The 9,711-nt window shown below is 41.4% G+C and overlaps 1 long non-coding RNA gene across 1 annotated transcript; it reads left to right on the forward strand.

Moving 5' to 3' along the window:
• The first annotated feature begins 317 nt into the window (after positions 1-317).
• On the forward strand, positions 318-4,605 carry LOC133504498 (uncharacterized). The gene is made up of 3 exons (XR_009795990.1): positions 318-2,204; positions 3,486-3,557; positions 3,970-4,605. It is a non-coding gene; the product is annotated as an uncharacterized LOC133504498 (long non-coding RNA).
• The last annotated feature ends 5,106 nt before the right edge of the window (positions 4,606-9,711 follow it).

Genomic DNA, 9,711 nt, shown 5'->3' on the forward strand with positions numbered 1-9,711 from the left:
CCAGGAATATCAAGTGAAAAATGAGGGGGGAATAATGCAAAAGTAAAAATACCTCAGCCACCTTGGCAGGAAGCGACACTCGGCTAACGGCGGGATGCCAATCTGAGCGACGCACATCAAGCTACTTAGCGCATTTCCCGGCCCGAGCGCTTGCTGGTCACAATTGATGTTGAGTAGCAGGGGGTTGGCAAGGCGTGGTCACAGGTGTCTCTCCAGGCGGTCCGCTAGCACCTCTTTAAGGAGTCCGGAGCCCCTGCCCTCCGCCCCCCACCCGAGATCACACCTCGTCGGAGAAAAAGTTTGCTCACTGCAGGAAGTAAAAGTCCGTCATTAGCGAGGCGACAACTTTGCTGAAGACTGGCGTCCATTTGCACAGGCTCAACGCACAAAATGTCTGACAAACTTTGCTAACTGTTCCAATCAGAGATCGTGCTTACGACCGCGTTAAAGGCCGATAAAAATTCTCCATAGCGACAGAACTTTGGCTTTTGCTGTATTTAGCCATTCTTCAAGGTGGACCGTGTTTGCACTGAAGCATGAAATCATGACACAAAGTCATTCTTTGCAAGTATACTAATAATAATACTGTAGTGTGGTGTGTAGTGGTATTATTCTCAATTTTGGGGGTGTGCACAGATTATCTCTTGTCATTTCAATAGAGGAAGATAATTCTATAGTTTTTTTTTTTACTTATTATCGTTGCCATGTAACAAATAAATGTACAATATAGTTATAGCAGCAATATGTTCTCTTTATTGAGGAAATGTTTTTAGGCATCTAATTCGTTTAGCTGGTGTGCTGTTGTTGTAATGCACTTTGGCCAGTTTGGAGGTAATGGGGCATTTACTGTAGCTTGTGTTTATGTGGTCGTTTTTTGGGAGGTGTAAGCGGGTGGAGCGAGGGAGGGAGAGAGGAAAAAAAAAAGAAAATTGATGCAGTGGTCAGTGAAGTCCCTTCGGCAACAACCCAGCGCTGCTTTTAGCTCGTTTTATATTTCGTAAAGTCAAACCGTAGCTTGTGTATTTGGCCTTTCGGGACAAAGTGTATATTTGAATAGAAGTCCTCCAAGGGGCATATTCTATTAATGGAGGGGGGAAATGTGATATTGATATTAAAAATCTATGTCAGTTGGGGGCTTTTACCGTCACAGCTCCTAGTCTATACACTTATAATTGTCAAGCATAATTCACTGAACACTTGATTAGATACACTCTCATACTGTGTCACCACAATTCTTACCATCCCCGATATGTAAACTGCTTTTTTCCATTTGAATGTTTGCCTTTATTTTCCCTTTATTTTGTAACATTTTAGTGTACTTTAATCTTAATTTTTTTTTACATTTTGTCAGGTTTCTTTCATTTCAATTTGCATTGTTTATGCCTTATTTTACAGTTAATTTTAAGTTGTATTAGTTTGCTATACTTTGGTAATATTTTTGCTTGGTTTTGCATTCCTTCTGTATTATTTTATGTATTTTCCCCTTTGCTGTTATATTCCCACCCTCACCCCCACTGTTCAGCACAGCTTGACTTTATTTCGCTTCATGATTTTGTCTGTTACATTATTTGTGTTTCTTTTGTTTTTTTTCTGCCATTTCATTCACCATTAATTTTGTTTTGTTTTGTGTGTCTTGTGTGTTTTTTTTTTTTTTAGTTAGCTTCTTATGCCGTTATTTCTAGATTTATTTTGCCTAGGATTTTCTTGATGCTTTTTTTTTTTTGGTATTACTTTGCTATATCTCGTTTCATTTTACTTTTTCTTTGCTGAATTTTTTATTCAGCTTCTTATTTTTATTCTGACTCAATTTTGCAAAATGTGGCATAGAAGAAGATTGTTGAATGGAAACATCTTCAAATTGAACCTTATCACTCCAGTATATTTTTTGGAGACTTGTCCACCAAGCCCTTCTTTTCCGTCCCTTCCACGGTTCCTTCCCATACTTCATTTCTTGGGAGGCTGGCGTGGTTGCCTTTGAGGGACCTTAGAGTGGTGTTTGGGTCTGGGGAGGGGGAGTTTGGAGGATGTGGGGGGTTGATTTGACAGAGCACTTGTGACAATCCTGAGGACAGCACAAGTGCAGAGCTCTCCATCCTGGAGGCCACGTATTGCACCAGAGCAGATGAGCCGAGACTGCGGGCTCCAGGCGGAGGAGGTTGGGGCGACCGACGTGGATGCACGCTGCCACCCAGAGGCCGTCTGATGTAACTCCTTAGCTCATTAACAGGGGTTCTACTTCCGAAAACCACTTGTGAATTTTCATAGATGACAACAGTATGACGTCAGTTCTTTCGAGAATGATGAGATCTTATTTGCGACTCAAATTGTCAAGACGAGGATCTTTTGCTCCCGTTTGTGTGCTTTGTTCTAAAGCATTTTTTGATGACAAAACATGAATAATTGTGACTAAAAGTATTTGCTCGGGAGCAGAAGGTAACTAGAGGCAAACAGCTTAGGCAAACACTTATAGCTTGCAAGAGATAAAAGAGCAAGAATAACATTTAGTGCGAGGCGTGTTTTTGGCAGCCTGTAAAATGTCAGCTTTGATAATCTAAGCTAACTCTTGTTTTTTTTACTGTATAATGAGACTCACTGAGCATAAAAGCAATGAATTTCTGTTCTAAGGAGATGCTTAAAATCCATCTCCATTTTCCAAGCTGCTTATCCTCACATGGGTCACGGGAGCGCCGGAGCCTATCCCAGCTAACATTGGCCAAAAGACGGACTACACCCCGAACCAGTCGCTAGTCAATCGCAGTGCACATATCAACACCATCACTTAGCGGGAATGGATTTGTTTACTAATCAAAATCAACTACCGTAATTCCCGGCCTACAGAGCGCACATGGTTCCAACCCTCACCGAGTACATTTGTAAAGGAAACACCATGTGGTACATACATATGCCACAGCTGTGTAAAAGCCGCATGTCCCCACGTTGAAACCCACATTGAAACAAAATATTAAAGAAGGTACACAGAAAGAATTTAACCCCAGCGCTGATGCTAAAGCTAGTGCTAACACTAACGCTAAAGCTAATGCTAACAGGGCCAGTTAAAAATAAAACTTACAGGTAAATATCAATGAGACACGCCACTAACACAGCAGCAACATCCTAGCACAACGCTAACGCTAGCGCAGTGCTAACAGGGCCGGCAAAAGTCACTTCCTCGGCACATATATTGCACCGGTCTCATTCTTACCTTTTCCGCTCGAGTGAAAAAATAAATGCACAAATTAGCCACATCACCACATAAACCGCAGGGTTGAAAGCGTGTGAAAAAAGTTGCAGCTTGTTGTCCGGAAATTACAATAACTAACAGGACAAGCCGAAAGAAACTTACAATACAATACAACTAATGGTTAATCAACCACTAACGAAGTCTGAATATACCGATTGTTGAAACAATATACTTTAACGAATCGACCAACAACTATGTAACTGAATGACAGTCTTCTTCTTTTCCTTTCGGCTTGTTCCATCAGGGGTCGCCACAGCGGGTCATCGAAGATGAACGCACATTTGTTGCCCTTCCTGACGCAACCCCTCTCCAGCAAGTGAGCACATTAACTCATGGATGAATTGATGAATGAATTTCCTAACCAAATAACTAACATATTTTCGAACTAATTGACTAACACTTTTGCTAGTTGGATGTAATTGGGCCCATTTTTCTATAGACAGACAAACTTTGTTTCCTATTGTTTTATATTTGACTGCATTTGGTATTTACTCATATTCCTTGATTTTATTTTGCATTGTTTGCTTTACTTTGTATTATTTTCACAAATTTTCCATGTTTTGCTCTCTAAGGCATAATTCTCCCTCTACAATAGTTTCGACTGCTTTGCATTATTTCTGCTTTGTTTATTACGGTTTTAGGTTGTTTTGGGTTTTTTTTGCCTTCTTTTGTAGCTTTTCCAACACACACTTCAAGTGACTTGTTTGTTTTTTATTACAATTTCGCAGTGAAGGTGGACTTCCCGGTGGGTCCAACTATCACGTTGACCCGAGTTGGAGCACGCCACTGCACGCTGCCACTGCCATTACTTGCCTCCTCCCGTTGAGCCGCGTGCGCCAGCGAGTCAACCGAACATAACCGGGCGAGAACCCAGCAGCGAAGTCCTTCCCCACCCCGCTGGAACATCAGAGTCCAAACCCCACAGCAACCCCCCCTTACCTCCAGACCACCTTAGCCAACATCCCCCCCCCCCCCCTCCCCGCAGCTCGCCATCACGCTGCGCACCAAGCCATCGCCTCAAAGGAATTGTCAGAATAAATGACGGCCATTATGACAATCACCTGGTAGGACGCCGTGACGATTGTGAGGAGCGCGACAGGAAGCCATTTTTAATAGGTGTTCATTATCCTTTTGTTCAGTGTTAAAAATGGACAAAAAGACCTAAATAAGTCATTCCGCCATTATGTCACACCCAGGTAACCAAGCAAATCTCGTTGACCAATTCCCTGACTGCCTACCTAACTGATGAACCTACTACTTAGGTAGAAAAAAATTAATCCAACCACCCAATTTACTGGTTACATCACATACAAAATATGGAAAACAAGTTACGGCAGGAAAATAAATCAAATCAAGCAAGTCAAGTCATTACCTGGTTTAAACAAATCACAAGTATATATATATATATATATATATATATAGAGAGATATAGAGAGATATATATATATAGATATATATATATATAGATATATATATATATATATATATATAAAGTAAGTTTCTTTCGGCTTGTCCCTTTCGGGGTCGCCACAGCGTGTCATCTCAGATGAACGCACATACACACACACACACACACACACAATCTTGATCCAGTCCAAACGTACATTGGTGCTCATAAAAAGTATATATATATATATAGATATATATATATATATTTTTTTTTTTTTTTTTTTAAGTTATATTCTCCCCCATAAATCATAACACAAAATAACTAACACTTTATAATTGTTGAGTCAACAACAACTGGGATTATGATGGATGGAAGTTATTTCACGTAATTGCTTTGAAATTGTGGTTGAAACTCAATTGAGCTAAACTTTATTTCTGAGCAAATTATGCTATGCACTATATGGCCTTGTAACTCCCATGTTTGTTACGGAAAGACAATTATGCAAAGGCTAAATTGCCTAAATGTAATTATTCTGGTACCTAATGGGATAAAGGAGAATGAAAGCAATTCATAATCAAGAATAATAATAGTGATGTAAAAATGTTGCCGTCGTTCAAAAACAAAAGGAATGTCAATAAAATCTGCATGTCTCCTGTGTCGTCGAATTTAATTAATTCACTTCAATTCATAGACTTGGAAGCACTGAAAAGTGACAAATGTCGTTCGGTCAAAATTGTTTCATATGCTGACCTTTATCGCAGATGCAACAAGACATTTTGATGGCGACACTTCACAAAGCCAGCATTTTTTTTTTCATATATATATTTTAGCCAGTGTGAAACTCGCATGTTTGCCCAACTGTGAAATTGGCTGACCTGTCATTGTGAGTTTTGTCGTGACGGAAGAAGTTCGACGTCGCCGTCTTCGTTATTGTTGTTGTCTTTAATGGGCGAGTTGCAAGCCACGCATTTTGCCGTCCTCTTTTCGGAGGCTTCATCGACTTTGGAGCTGTCGCCATCGTTGCTGGCGCAGGTGGTGACGTCACACTGGAGCCTTGATTGCCATGTTGGTGCCAAACGCCACCGCCAAAACGTATCTTGTGTCCAAAAAAAAAACCAAAAAAAAGGCAAACTGTCGCTATTTAAATGCAGAATTCCAACTTCAAACCAAATGACTTGTGAAGGTATGAAGTTCAAGTCAAGCCTTTTTGAAGTATTTGACAAGCACGTTGCAAGTAATTAAACTGGCAACTTGAGTCCAATGGAGTCAAATCAAATTCGCTTCAGTCCCTCCATTTTGTTTACAACCCGAATACTTTATAAGCTTTCAACCAATCAAACGACTATTCGACTAACCAATTGACTGACTACAAAGTAATTAACTAACCGACTGACTGTGTATCTGGCTAATTCCCAAAACAAGCCAACTTACCAACCAACCAACCAAAAAAAAAAAAACTATGAACCAACTCACTCATCAACCGGCAAACTGACTGCAAAGAATTGACAAGCATATCAATGAACCAAATAACTAACCCAATGACTAGTAACTAATCAGGCAACCAATAAATCAATGACAAATAACTCACAAATCAATTACCCAACTGACAAATACCTGACAACAAATGGATGACCAACTAAACCAGTGACTGAATAGTTTTAACCAACCAACTATTCCCCTCTCTGTGGAGATTTTTTGTTCGTTTGTTGACGTTTTTGTACATAAACCGCCTTTTGGAGGTCATACCACCACATTTCAGACTTCGGATTTAGGTCCGAAGTTCTTTCACTGGGCCACTTCAAAACCATTGTATGGAAATGTGAATGCAAAGAAATACAGTTTTTATGATATCTTATTACAGTCCTCAATGCTCAGTGAGTAGAGCTGACCCTTCAGTCATCCATTGACGGAAGGGTTGGCGGTTGGAATCCCAGCTCCGGCCACCCACTGTCCAAGTGTCCTTGGGCAAGACGCTAAACCTTAAATTGCTGCCAACAGACATGGACTTTGGTTTATGACTGTTTGTGAGCATTTGTAATGTGATTGGGCACTGTGATGGTATCGTTAAGGCGCTAAAATATGGACTTTGTGAGGAACCGGTTGTGAGTTTCAGTCATTTTGTATTTGCCGTTTGTCCCGTTCAATAGTGTACCAGAAAATTGTGGTACCACTGTCTCCGAAGTTCGCTCGTACTTCGCCCAAAACAATTGTCCGAGCGGCGGCTTGTAAGTGGGAAAATGTGCAAGTTCGGGCAACCGTAAGTCAAGGTACCGCCGTGTCGGATAGCGAGGTGAAAATCGCACACGGTTTGCTGGCCACTGCGTAAAAGATTAGTTCAGAATTAGTTCAGGATCATTGCATCATCATGGAAGAAAGAAAAAAAAAAGGATAGTGAGAGCACTAAAGCTCCTGGAGTTGTGCACCACATCTTTTAATTCCATTTTCTGCCCAGTGTGGAAGTTCAAGGACGTCAAGACGTTCCATTTCCACTCTCTTCCTTCCACTAGATTAGATTCCCCCTCGCCCCAAATCTCCTCTTAAATAGGAAGAATTGCACGGGAATGACTCCCGAAGAAGAGGTATTGATTCTAACCAACCTGATGTCTCCTCAAGGAGCGGGATCGATAGTGCTAAGCTGTCTCGTAGCTACTGGCTATGCCAGGCTGACACTTCCTGTTTAGAGGTCATCTGTACATACACACAAATTTCAGATGCATTGTTGTTCATGTTCACGAGAGCCACTCGTTTTTCGTAGCGTGGAATCGATTCCCGCTCAGTGATGCTGTTGCGATGTGCCCTGCGACTGACTTGCGACCAGTTCAGGGTGTAGCCTGCCTTTCGCCTGAAGTTAGCTGGGGTAGGCTCCTGTGACCCTTGTGAGGATAAGTGGCTTGGAAGTGGATGTTTGGAGAGTCTTTGGATATGGCTACTGCATGGCCAGATGCTCGCACACGGATTCCAGATATTGTCGTCACTTACTAGGGCAGGCACTTTACTGTCTTGGTATCGGAGCCCCGTGAATAGCGAGGGTTCGCGCTACACTCTAATTAAAATCTCTTTATTCCCATGATTTTTCCGAGCAGCTTGACTTGTAAATGAGGGAGAGTTCAGTCAGAGAGGAGACACTCACACACACACACACAAAACGCAGTTTGGAAATGAGGCATGTGGGGGTGTAAAATTTAAATGTCGCTGTAATATCTGCCGTGACTTGGGTGCGCGACTCAGCAAAATCCAACACTCAAATATTCATCAAAGGCCTTTTTTGTGTTGTTTTTTTTTTTTTAATAGCCATATCCTTAGCTGACCACTGGCATTATTGCAAAATCCTGATAGTTCAGCAAATCACTAAATAATGGTCACTGCGTCCAAGGCCCAACGAGCAGTTTTACGAGTTTTTCCTGGTTAGTGCTACTTGTCGACCACCGCGTCTGTGCATCTCTCTATGCATCAGTATAAGAAGCAAATATTTAAAGGTCAAGTGTCATGCCTAGAATCATTCTAAAATATTGTAATGAAAAATATATATTACATTATTCACTTCAATGTCCATACGAAAAAATAAATATGAGCGGATCACGCGTCATCCATGTGCAAAGTTGCAAAAGTCTCATTCGACATCCAAGCGGTCACTATATTGCCTCCAACGTCTGTTCATTACGTTGACCCCGGAAATTCACCATTGAAAAGACGCTGTGCCACCTACTATGGGACACGGAAGCTCTTTTCAAAAAGAACAATCGAGTGAAATGACCGGGGCAATATTACCCAATCGTTTCGTGCCATATTTAGATGATATGCGGATCCTTTCTAACTAACAACAGACTGTATGTATGAGCCGTGCTCAGCGCCGACGGGTACATCGACACATTTAGCACCCCTGACTTACGTGCGCGGATCTTTTGTTACGTTCTGAGAGGATTACCCCTCCACCAAACATTTTTTTTTTTTTTTTAGTAGCTGTATACACACCTACCTGTCATTTGGAAACCACAAAGCTCTCATCCTTCGCACCTGTATAATCCATTTTTCACAACAAACCGTGTCTTTTTGAAAAGCAGGAAAGAGGAATCCATCCTCCCGAGTGCTCGAACAAAATCCAGCAATAAAACGAGCCGGCATTTCGGCTAACACGAAGGAACAAAGAGCGACCTTCCACCAGGTAAAACTAATAGAAACGCACGATACCGCCTAAGTGGGCGTCTGCTACTAATGTCACTTCCTGCTTCTTCTTGAAAACAAATCCCTCGAGAGGATTTTCATGGCGGCAGTGACAAAAAGCCATATACATCAAAATCATGTGTGTTGAAAAAAACAGCCATTTCGGCTGCCTTTTTTTCCATTAATAACATTAAAAAGCATGAATTTCACGACAGTGGCACTTTAACCTCATTTGAGGAAATCTGGGGAAACGGTGCACCTTCCACAATTTTGATTCAAATAATTCCAAAATTCATTGTAATATTTGCAATGAAAAGGAAAAAAAAACCCTGAAATTTTTCAAAAAGTTGATCAGTTTGAACAGTGTATTTATAGCGTATTTCATTGAATACAGCATTGGAGTTTTTATTTGCATTCTCCATAACATCCCAACTACATTGAAATTGCAGTTAGTACTTTTAAAATGTCTCTCCCAATTCATCCAATTCCAACTTCGCTATTTTCAGCTCCTTCCTCTTCTCGCTTTCTTTTACCTTCCACTGCTGACCGCCGGTAAAACCATTCATGTGCCGCATGTTCCTCTCGCCTCACCAGTGTAAAATGTGCCAACCATGCGTCAGCGCTCACACCAATGTGCCAATTGAACCCTCGCTCCAATGCTGCCTGTGCATCGCTTTGCTGCTTGCCAGCCATCAGCGAAGGGCACCACTTAGAATAAATAACGTGACCTCTAAAGTGGAAAGAAACTTCTATTCTGGACAATACAAGCACCTGGATTAAGGCCTCAAAACCGACCAAGCAGTATGCATGAATTAAAGTACGTCACCGCCATCTGCTGGTTCGAAGGACTAACAAGCAGCACTGGAACGATAAACGGAGGAAACTTCTACATCTCCTAAGCATACATTCACAAGTAAAA

The sequence above is a fragment of the Syngnathoides biaculeatus genome, chromosome 8 (assembly GCF_019802595.1).
Source record: "Syngnathoides biaculeatus isolate LvHL_M chromosome 8, ASM1980259v1, whole genome shotgun sequence".
In the NCBI taxonomy this organism is placed as follows: domain Eukaryota; kingdom Metazoa; phylum Chordata; class Actinopteri; order Syngnathiformes; family Syngnathidae; genus Syngnathoides; species Syngnathoides biaculeatus.